Source organism: Suncus etruscus, chromosome 7, assembly GCF_024139225.1.
Source record: "Suncus etruscus isolate mSunEtr1 chromosome 7, mSunEtr1.pri.cur, whole genome shotgun sequence".
Taxonomy (NCBI): domain Eukaryota; kingdom Metazoa; phylum Chordata; class Mammalia; order Eulipotyphla; family Soricidae; genus Suncus; species Suncus etruscus.
The window spans coordinates 26,931,952-26,943,817 of NC_064854.1; the positions used below are offsets into that span (position 1 = coordinate 26,931,952).

The 11,866-nt window shown below is 39.4% G+C and overlaps 1 pseudogene; it reads right to left on the reverse strand.

The window, feature by feature from the left end:
* Positions 1 to 10,633: 10,633 nt before the first annotated feature.
* On the reverse strand, positions 10,634 to 11,595 carry LOC126014489 (lymphokine-activated killer T-cell-originated protein kinase-like; annotated as a pseudogene).
* Positions 11,596 to 11,866: the final 271 nt, after the last annotated feature.

Here is an 11,866-nt window from a genome sequence, read left to right on the forward strand (position 1 = left end):
TCTTATATATTTGAAGTAGGAAACTGCCAAAGGGATGTTTTTCAAGTATGAGATAAGATGATTAGACAGCTAGTGTCCTCAACAATTATGACAAACAGTAAAGATTTGTCTCCATAAAGACAATATTACACTTAAACAACCTGAGCTTAACAAAACTCTTATCGTATCTTAACTTTGATCGCTCAAAAAAACATATGCTTGGTGCTGGAAAGATAGCACAGCGGTAGGGTGTTTGACTTGCAAGTGCCGACCCAGGACCAATGGTGGTTCGAATCCAGACATGCCATATGGTCCCCCATGCCTGCCAGGAGCAATTTCTGAGCAGAGAACCAGGAGTAACCCCTGAGCGCTGCCAGGTATTGTCCAAAAATAAAACAAAACAAAAATCATAGGCTCTACCATTAGAATGTCTCTTAACTTTGACTTAAGCTTCTCCTCTCTATCCTCACTCCCATCATTCAATATGAATTCAATATGGTTCAATGTTCCCATTTTCTTACTATAATATGCCCATTAATGTGTATCCCCAAATAACAAACTCATTTTATGAGCAATTACTCTCAAGCATGCATCTCTCTCTCTCAACTGTAAGATGATAGTAGTACTGTGCTTATTTTATGAATAAGAAACCTTGAGATTAGAATAGTTCAAAATTAAAACTTAAAATACAAACTTGTTTTTATGTTCCAATGAAACTTTATTAACAAAAGCAGACTGTGGGCTGAAGCAGAAGCCTCATGTCCCAATCCCAGGGGATTGGAGGGACACGAGTTTGGAAGCAAACACAAACACAGACACAGGAAATAATCCACACATGATTGCTGGGATAAAACAGTTGCAAGAACTTCCACGCACAAGACTTCCATTCCTAAGAAGCAGATGGCTCAGATGTGAAAAAAACTGAAACCATAAGTAGTTTCTCCGAGACTTCGAGTCTTTATTAGAAAGCTAAAGACCACATCCTGGGGCTGGGGAACAGGTAGGGTAAGAGGCCAATCCAAAAGTGCTTGCATCCAATAATTGACAAGCACTAGCAAAAAAGAATCATACTGAGTAGGGTGAAGACCAATTATACCAACAGCGGACCAGTTAGTCTAGCAGGCCATAGTTTGCTGACACTTGGAATAGAGTCCAACTTCTTAAACTGTGAGTCATTCGCCCAGAGCCCCAGAGTGGGAGTCCGTTAGGATAAATTTCTTTATAATTTATTATCAGTAAATGTTTGGTTTATATATCTATTTTATATTCCTATACTCTTGGGATTGCATAAAATTTATTGGGTCAAAAAGATCACAGTGGAAATAAGTTTAAGAAGCTTTGCTATAGATTTCTTTGCTCTGCATGTAAATTGCATCTATAGTTTTGTTAAAGATTAGCTCCAAGCTGTTAATTTGCTTACTCTGGTGAGAAAAAGAATGAGATGTGGAACAGGGAGATGGCTTTTTCTTGCTTCATTTCTGGGTTTTTGTTTGTTTCATTTTTTAAATCCCAATATTAGACTTAAAATTTAAATTTCACACGGTGCTTTTCTGCTAAGCCTCATTGCTTTTGTTTTTCCCCCTATTCCAAACATTCACCCTTTGCCATGTTGCCTCTTAAAGCCTCAAACCTCCTCCAATTCAGGCAGTGGCCTCATCCTCTCAGAAATCTTGGCTCCCTCCCTCCCCTAGATAGAATCTTTCTCTTCAATGAAACATTTGACAGTTCCTTCTCCTCCCATCCTCACGTTATATCGTAACCATCTTTGGTATTTCATTCCCGTTTAACTTGTACACATGTTAAAGTCAGAAATGTGACCCAACCCCAGCAAGATGGCCCCATGGGCTGGAACACATACTTTGCATGTAGGTGCTTTGGGTTTAATACGTGACACCATGGTGTGGTGTGATTCCCTCTCTGTCTATGCCATCAATAAGCAAAATCAGGATCCCTCTTTCTACCTCTTAAAGTTTGTCCTACATATGCTAAATACATGTATTTGTATTAGATAATTTAAAATAATAATGAATATAAAATAGCTATATTAAACATTTCTTGTTATTAAAATCAAGTTCCTATTATGAAGAACAAATATTAGTACAAGAAATTATCAAGGGCAATGCCGGGAACTCAGTCAATAAAGAAGAGTCTAATAAGAATTCAAATCAATTTATAGGAGAAAAGTATTTTTTATTTTTTAAATTAATGTTTTGTTTTGCTTTATTGGGGACTACACCTTACTGTAGTCAGGATTTACGTCTGTCCCTGTGCTCCGAATCACTACTGGTGGGCTTGGGAACCATACAGGGTGTTGGGGATTAATCCTGGATCAACCACATACAAGGCCAGTACCTATCCACTAGTGGTACTATCTCCCTGAGGCCCAAGAAAAGATTTCTTTTTTTTTTTTTTTTTTTGTGGTTTTTGGGTCACACCGGCAGTGCTCAGGGGTTACTCCTGGCTCCATGCTCAGAAATTGCTCCTGGCAGGCACAGGGGACCATATGGGACGCCGGGATTCGAACCGATGACCTTCTGCATGAAAGGCAAACGCCTTACCTCCATGCTATCTCTCCGGCCCCAAGAAAAGATTTCTTAATTTTTAAGTTTTTAAAGCTTAAGTACTTCATTAAAATGATTTCTATGCCTTTAAATTTAAATTACCTTGCATATTCATTTGACAAATACTTATACAACACTTGGTGTCCTCAATGTTCCAAGTCCCTTGCAAACATTTACTTATGTAAATGTTGTGACATTTTTGTGTGTTAAGTTTAATCATTATCATTCCTGTTTTATCAGGAGGGAAATTTAAACATTAAGCAACTTTTGCAAGACTCCTAAAGTAACTTTCCCAAGATTCTTTTTTTTTTTTTTTTTTTTAATCTTTTCTTTCTTCAACTGCTGGATGGCTCCTATTAACAGCTGGAGAGTCTTGCCAGCAGGCATGTCCAAGTAAAAGGATTTCCTGGAGAAAGGCTTCTTCCTCACAGCTTCAGACCACATCTGGCATCTCCCCCCAGCGATTGTTAATTTGTACTGGAGCACCTAGGTTCTGTCCCCTATTGCATGAATAGGACCAGAAATAAGTACTGAGTGCAGAGCCAGAAGTGACCTCAAGCATTGCCAGGAGAAAGGAAGGAAAGGAAAGAAAAAGGAAAAGGGGAACAGAAAGGGAAATGGAAAGGGAAATGGAAAGGAACAGGAAAGGGAAGGGAAGGGAAGGGAAGGGAAGGGAAAGGAAGGGAAGGAGGAAAAGAATGGAGAAAGAAAAAGGAAAGGAAAAAAGAAAGAAAGAAAAAGAAAAGAAAGAACAAAAGAAACGAGGGAGGGAAGAAGAAAAAGAAGGAAAGAAAGAAGAATGCTTTCCCAAGATTCTTAATATAGGATATGATAGGTTGAGAGTTCAAACCCAGACACCTTTCTCTAGACTGTGTCTTAACTGCTAGCCCTTTGCCTTTAAATTTTTTATTTTAATATTTATTTTATATGAAGTTTTATATCTATATGAAAATTTAAATTTTACAATAATTCTTATATATTATATAGTTAGACTTTTTAATAGCTTATAAACTTTAAAAACCTTCCACTACATAAAATTTTTATTTACCATAATTTTAGGCAAATAAAAAAGTTGCAAGTACAGTACAAAAATTCTAATTTTAACATTAATATTGCTGCATCAAGTATGTTTTTCCTCAGTTGTAATATTTTCTGTTCTTCTATAGAGTAAATTACAGAAATATTTTCCACATAGATATTACAGATATGAAATTTCCTAATACCTCAGTGTGTTTTCCAAAATCAAGAAATGTCATTAAAACTACAGGATCTTAATAGGATCTATTTAACATTAGAGAGCCAGAGGATCAAAATCAGATCCGCTATTGTGATTAAGTTCTAACATAACGATCTTATTCCGATTTCACCAATCATTCCAATAAAGCCCTTTACTGCAAAAGAAAACCCAGCATCATGATTTACTTTTGACTTGTTATGTCATTTCAGTCTTCACTCTATGACAGTTCCTCTATTTCTCTATGACAGAATCTCTTGCATATCATAACTTTGACATTTATGAAGAGAACAGGCTTTTAATGACCATGAAAGACAAGTTGTTTGATGTTTTCTCATGAGCAGATACAGGTAAAGTACTTTTGATCCCCTTATTTAACATATATTGTAAACTGGGTAGTGTAACATCCGTCTGAAACATTTACAAAATAAAAGAAAACTTTGAGGCTGGAACAAGCACAATGAGATGAGTGGTACTGAGCTTGAATTTGGCAGAAGCAACTTCAGAGTTCAACATTATACAATGTGAGTAACCTCGTATTAAATTGTCAATACATGCTATTGAACTAATGCTTAACATTTTTATCTTAGGGTTCCCCAAATTGGGGCAAGAGTAGAGCACATGCCTAGCATTCAGGATGTGAAGCCTTGAGTTTGACTTCCAGGCTCTTTCTTACTCTCCACTCACCCCTTTTTCTACTATACTGTTCTATTATGTTGTTAGAATTAAAGGATTTTTTGTTTTTGTTTATTCATTTGCTCTGTTTCTCTATATTATAGGTTTTTGCTTTGTGGTTACCATGAGTTTCAGATATAGCCTTCGAGAAAAAACGCCCAAATAAAGATGTCTTGGGTTAATATTGATTTTGATTTTTGAAACTTGGGTGTGGGCTCCCAAGCAGGCCTCAGAAAGCCTAGGGGCCTCTCCCAATAATAAACCTCTAATTGGGCCTTATGGCTCAATTCTAGGGCCTAAAAATGCTGAGTTGCTTGGGCCCTGTGATGTGGATATTAATGGGACTATCCTGGCAGTGTTCAGGGGCCCTCAGAGCAATACCTGGTGGTAGTTAGGAGGCCATGTGGTACCAAGTTTCAAAGAGGGGTTCAATCTACCATAGAGGCAGGTTAGGGAAATGAGCATTGGTGAAGGAATGACTGTTGAAATATTATATGAAACTCAGCCACTTTTTAACTCTGTATCTCATGGTGATTCAATAAAAAATAAAAATAAAGAGGGATCCAATGCATGACCTTGAGTTATCTATGCCCCTCTACTCAACGGTTGACATTTCAATCTGAACACATTCCCAAACTTTGCATCTTGCCCTCCTTGTTTCCACATTTAGGGGCATCTTATTTATATTTTTATCTTATATTTATCTTTTAACTTTTTCTGTGGCTTTATTACCTTTGTGTTCTAAATCTTCATTCTTCCTTTATAAGTGATCCTGCCCCATTATTCTATTGTATAGTTACTTTTTCCACTGAGATTTTTTTCTCATGTATGTATTATCAATCTTTGTAAATTTCCACTTAGGTAAGAGTCTTGAATATTACAAGGGCAGCTGATTAGTGACAAGTTCTTTATTAAGCAGGGGGTGGGGGTGGGACTTGGGTCACACCCAGCCAAGCTCAGTGATCTCACAGGGTGCTCAGGAGACCAATTGTGATACCAGGGATTGAACATGCAAGGCAAGGGCTTTACACACTATACTATCTCTTAGGTCCCTGAATTCTTTAGCTTTGCTTGACTGAGAAACTCTTCATCTCTTCCTTTATTTTTTCCTTTTTTGGAGGGTGGGGGATATTTGGACCACACCTGGTGATGCGCAGGGGTTACTCCTGGCTATGCACTCAGAAATCGCTCCTGGCTTGGGGGACCATATGGAACGCTGGGGATGGAACCCAGGGCCATCCTGGGTCAGCTGCGTGCAAGGCAAATGACTACTGCTGTGCTATGGTTCTGGCCTCTCTTCATTTCTGAATGGGAATTCTGCCAGGTATAGATTTTTTGGTTGGAAATTTTTTTCTTCCAGTATTTTGAATATGACCTGCTTTATGCTAGTAACCTGAAACATTTCTGCTGAAAGGTTGACTCTAGCCTTAAGAATTTTCCCTTGTACATGCCAAGGTGTTTTTTTTTTTTAATGTTTTTAAGATCTTATCTTTAACATTTACCACTCAAACTCTAATGTTATCTTGATGTGGATTTTTAAAAGTTCCTTTTATTTGAGACTTCCTGGAATTTCTCTGCTTGGATGTCTGTCTTCTTCCTCAGAACTTGGGAGAAGTTTTTTATTTTTTTTAATTTTAAAATTTTATTTTATTATTATTTTTTTAAAGTTTTATTGTGACCAAAGTGCATTACAAATCTTTCACTGCATCATTTATGGTACATAGTGACAATGAGTGAGGGGCATTCCCACCACCAGTGCTGTCCTCCCTCCGCCCCTGTTCCCGGTATGTATCCCATTTCTCCCTCCTCTACCCCCCAGTATACTAGTGCAACTGGTCTCCACTTTACAGCTTGTTGTAGATTGAGCATCTATTCCACCGTCATTGGAGATAAAAAGGATAAGAAAAAGGGGAGAAAAAAATTTGGTGACAACTACCAAAAAAGAAAGAAGAGAGGGAGAGAGAAAAAAAAAAAGAAAAATGGAAGAAAAAAGAAAAGAAAATGGACGCGGCAAATAAAAATAAATCTCTAAATAATAACCACAAGAGTGAAAAAGAATGAGAAAAGTGGAAGAAAAAAGAGAAGGAAAATAAAATAAAAAACTAACAAATCAAAACAAAACAAAACAAAAGTATGGGTGCTGGAGTGATAGGGTTTGGCGTTCCCCCCACTTTTTTTTTTTTTTTTTTGCATAGGCACAGTAAGCATTGGGGAAGAAAGGGAATTCCTGTGGCCTAAGAGATTCAGGGTTTCTCCATCCTTAAAGCATACCATCATGGGATCAACCCCTGGCTCCATATATACTCATTACCCCATCCCAAGGCTTTTTTATGTTGGGAGAAGTTTTTAACCAGACTTTCCTCAAAAAATTTTTTTCTGTTCCTTTCTTTTTTCTCTTTCTAAGGTCCCTATAATGTGCATATTATTTTTCTTTATGTTGTTGCAGAGGTCTCATTGTCAATTTTACTGCTATCTAGGGGATGTGCAAAGATTGAAAACCACTACAGTAAGTCATTCTTACACTTTTAAGTTATTTTTTGTTTTGCATCTCTGAGTGAAATTTATTGCATTGGGCTCCTTTATAAGTGATTTTTAAATTTTTTGATGCAATTTTTTGTTAGACCCCTCTAATATTTTCTCAGTTGATCATTTTATTTTAGCTCTAAAAACTCTGGATCTTTTATTTTCTACTTTATACTTGGGGAACATTTATAACCTTATTTTGAATTTTTTATCAGGTAGTTTCATTACATCTATTTCTTTAAGGTCTTTCTCTGAGGCTTATTTTACTCCTTTGTTCTGAGCAAGTTTCTCAGCCAACCATTTTCCTCTTTTTGTGTTCATTGTCTCATCTTTATGTACTAGACATCTCTACTGTCTCGGTGGATCTTGTAGGACTGGTCTTGTGTGGATGACACCCTATGGAGTTTAGAACAGTGTCCTCTGGCTTCTGAGGCTAGAAGCTCAGTGAATTCCCTGTGTAGACTACACTTGCCCATCTGCTAGTCTGGGCAGCACAGCAAGCAGGAATGTTGCCCATCTCAGTTCTGTCATCTCAATGGTTGGGCTCAGTCCAGGTATCAGACTGAGGTATGCTGAGTAGACAATGCTATGCACTTGCTGTCATTGCTTGGCAGGTAGGTGGGGCTGCCAGCCCTTTCTAGTTTCCCAGAACTTGTGATGTGTTATAACCAGTAATGATGGGGCTTAGTGAAAGAAGTTTGGGACCCTTTGATGAGTGCCTTGAGACTTCTTAGGAAGCAACTGATGGCCAGGTACAAAATTGTAGTGGATGGAAAGGGAGTGATAGCACAGTAGAGAGAGCTTTGCCTTGCATGCAGCTAACCCAGGTTTGGCACCCAGCATCCTATATGGTCCCCCGAGCCTGCCAGGAGTGATTTGTAAGTGCAAAGCCAGGAATAACCCCTGAACACTATCAGGTGTGGCCCCAAGCCCCACAAAAAATAAGCATGTAGTGTATTTAAGGGTGTTAGTATACAGCACCATACTCTGTGGCACAATGGGTATATTGCTCAACCACCCACAGACACTAGTAAGTTGGAGGGAAGGTACTTCCAAAGGATACCACAACCCCCAGTACCTGGGATAGATTGCAAGTAGCTAACGAGATGGGACCAATTTGGTTATCAAGCTTGTATTATCCAATTTGGGATTGTTGGATTGTCCTTAGAACCCAAGTTATGTTGGATTGTCCTTAGAACCCAAGTAATGTTCTACAAGAGTAGTAAATGGGAACCTTCATTTACTCAGGCCATTTTCAGACTTATGTTGTAGTGTTAAGTCCTAGGAGGAATGAGTATCCATACAAATAGGTTTTGTTTGTTTGGGAGCCACACCCAGCAATGATAAGGGATTATTCCTGGCTCTGCACTCAGGAATCACTCCTAGCTTTGCTCAGGGGTCCATGTGGGATACCAGGAATCAGACCCCTCTTGAATGTGACTCACTCTACCCCAAGTGGGGGTTCTTTCTTTTCTGTCTCTGTTTCTATACTTTTCTTTCATCTTTTGTTGTAGTAACTCTATTTCTCCTTCATCTTTCATTATCTTCAAATAAAGTACAAATTATTTCCTATCTGCTTTTCTTTTTGTTATGACTATGGAGAATTGAGTACAGTTTTTCCTATGTGTTAAATAGTTGACATGAAATATCAAGTTGTCCAACCTGTTAATCTCTTAGTGAACAGATAAATGGAAATATCTGAAACAGCAAACTAAGACTTACATGGAATCTCTGAACTTTGTCAAACTTTAGTTAGCCAAGAGGTCTTATCCAGGTCTGCCTTCCAAAGAATGGTTTGTATGAGTCAGTGATATCAATCAAGAAATACACTACAGTTGAATCATGACTTGTCCTTAAATTCCTGAGAATTCTTGTACTTCAAATAGTCATCTAATTCTTTTGTCTAAGTTTACTGAATATGACTAATAATATTTTCTAAAATAAATAATATGAAGGATTTTGCTTGAGGCTGAATGTTAAATTCTAAATTGGATTAACAGGAAGCATTCTTTTTTCGTTTTTGTTTTTGGGTCACACCCGGCAGTACTCAGGGATTACTCCTGGCTCTGCGTTCAGAAATTGCTCCTGGCAGGCTCGAGGGACTATATGGGATGCCGGATTTGAACCACCATCTGTCCTGGCTCAGCTGCATGCAAGGCAAACACCCTACGACCGAGCTATCTCTCCAGTAATTATTCTTTTTTTTTTGGTCCACACCCAGTGATGCTCAGGGATTACTCCTGGTTATGCGCTCAGAAATCGCTCCTGGCTTGGGGGACCATTTGGAACACCTGAGGATCAAACCATGGTTCATCTTAGGTTAGCATGTGCAAGGCAAACTCCCTACCACTGTACCACTGCTTCGGCCCCCAACAGAAAGCATTCTAACAATAATAAATTGAATTGAATTTCTTTATTTTTAAGTGGCTTTGTAATTGCTTCATAAAATACATAAAGAAATTGCCAGGATGTACTTTTATATAAAAGTAGAATTAAGTGGCCGAAGCAGTGGTGCAAGCAGTCGGGTGTTTACCTTGCATATGCTAACCTAGGACGGACCGAGGTTCAATCCCCAGCATCCCATATGGTTCCCCCAAACCAGGAGCAATTTCTGAGTGCATAGCCAGGAGTAATCCCTGAGTATCAATGGGTGTGGCCCAAAAACCAAAAAAAAAAAAAAAAAAAGAAAAAGAAAAAAAGTAGAGTTAAATTAAAGCTCCCTGCGGGTGCATATTTACATTTAGATTTATACATACAATTAATTTACTTTTGATAGACTGATACAAAGATTTATTTTTCCAAAAAGTTCATCTTTTTGAGTTACCATGGAATTTGAGAATTTCTTCAATGCAACATGCTTTACTGTTCTGGAATTTTAATTGTGATACTTACATAAGGATAGACAGTGATCTATAAAATAGAGTTGCAAGTCCGTACACATGTCACCAACTTTTTTTTTTTAATTTTATTTATTTATTTTTTTATATACCACTAAGTTTATTTTCTTACCAGAACTTTGGGAGGTTTAACATATAACATACAGGTTAGTAAAAATATAATCTCAGTACAGCAAACAACTTTAATAGGGAGCTGAAGAAACAGTATAGTGGGAAGGGGCTTTGTCTTGCATATGGTCAATCCAGGTTCAAAGTCCAGTATCACATAAAGTCCCCTAAGCACTACCAGAAAACCAACCCTTGAGCCTCACTGGCTGTAGCCCTAAGACAATAACAATTTTAAAAAATAAAATAAGTTAAAGCATAGATATCAGGAGATGGTACTACAAGCTTGAATGAAATATCTGAGGAGTCCTAATCTCATATTTCCTCGTCTAAATAAAACCTTTATTGATCTATATGAAAGGCTTCCATGTTTCCAGACGGGCCAATGCAGACTGCTTCTGCCCTACCCAAAGTGCTGCCTTCAACAAAGTCATTACCAGACAGAACCTTCAAGCTCATTACTAAGTGATGGGACCAAACAAATGTCACCCACCGGCACAGAATTGTCTTCAGATTAGCAAAGGAGTTAAAACTACAAGAAACCCGCTACCTTTTAACAGAAGCCGAAGCAGGAAAACCTTTTATCTGAGATATTCACCTGCCAGCACAGCAGCCCTAATGGGGTCCCCAGCTCAGTACACCCAGGAGGTAGGTGAGCCTCAGGGCCTGGCTGTGTCCAGAGCATCCACGACTTGGGCTGCAGAAGGCCTGTCCTGGGGTTCTTCATTGGTGCACACAGAGAAGAGCTCGAGCACTTGCTGGTATGATCCATCAAGCTCATCCATGTTGACAGGGGGCCGGGTACCCAGGGCGGCATAATAAGCCTCAACATCAAAGTCACTCTCGTCGAAACTGGCATCTTCGTCATCCCCCTCGGGAAGGTTCACGTGTGGGATGGCCAGAGTCATCATGTCCCAGAGGCCAAAGGCGAAGATGTCAGCCTTGTCGGTGATGACCCCGCCCTCCTCCAAGGCCTCCTTGGGCTTCCAGGGTTCTGTGCCAATGTAACAGGCTTCAGGGTCGGTCACTGTCATATTTTCATCCAGTGGCAGAGAAACGCCGACATCACAGATTTTGATTGTTTCAAAGTCTCCTTTAATCACTACATTCGAGGACTTTATGTCTCCATGAAGCAGCTTCTTCTCTTGGTGCAGATACTTGAGTCCCCGGGCCATGTTCACAGCCACCTTGAGGATGTTGGCTGCAGGGAAGGGCCCCCCATCGCTCATGTGTCGCTCCTCTATGAGGTCATGCAGGGATTTCTCACCACCGAACTCCATGGCTAGACACAGGCTCCCGTCACTGGCCTTCGTGAAGGCCGATAGCCTACAATGTTTGGATGATGAAGATTTCTTAAAATCTTGGCTTCGTCGGTGAGTCTTTTTTGATACACATTTTGATACTGACCGTCACATTGAGGATTAAGTTTCTTTATAGCCCAGGGAGAATGAGACAAACCTCTTGGAGATCTCTTCATTAGGTAGACACTTACTCCAGTACCGAAACCAAGTTTCTGCATGAACGGGGAGGCGGGAATATTTACGCAGGGAGTAGAACCCAATGCATTTTTCTTTGTTTCAGACACTTTGTTTGGGGTCTTGAAATTATTGATGTCTTCCATTGTAATATCCCTCTAAATCCCAGTAGACCAGCAGGAAAGAACCAGTCTTACTAGACAGGCAGAGAATGTGTGCCAGTGGCCCCGCATTGAAGATGAAGTTACAAATGTGCAGGTAACAGTAGAGAAACTCAGCAAAGCCAAAAGATGAGTCAGAGTGTCGAGCAGAGCAGATCTCCACGGCCCGTACACACCGCGCGCCCAGCAGCCGCGGCCGCTCCGCCCGCCCCCCACCAACTGTTTTTTGACAAAATGCCAATATAGTTTAATGGGG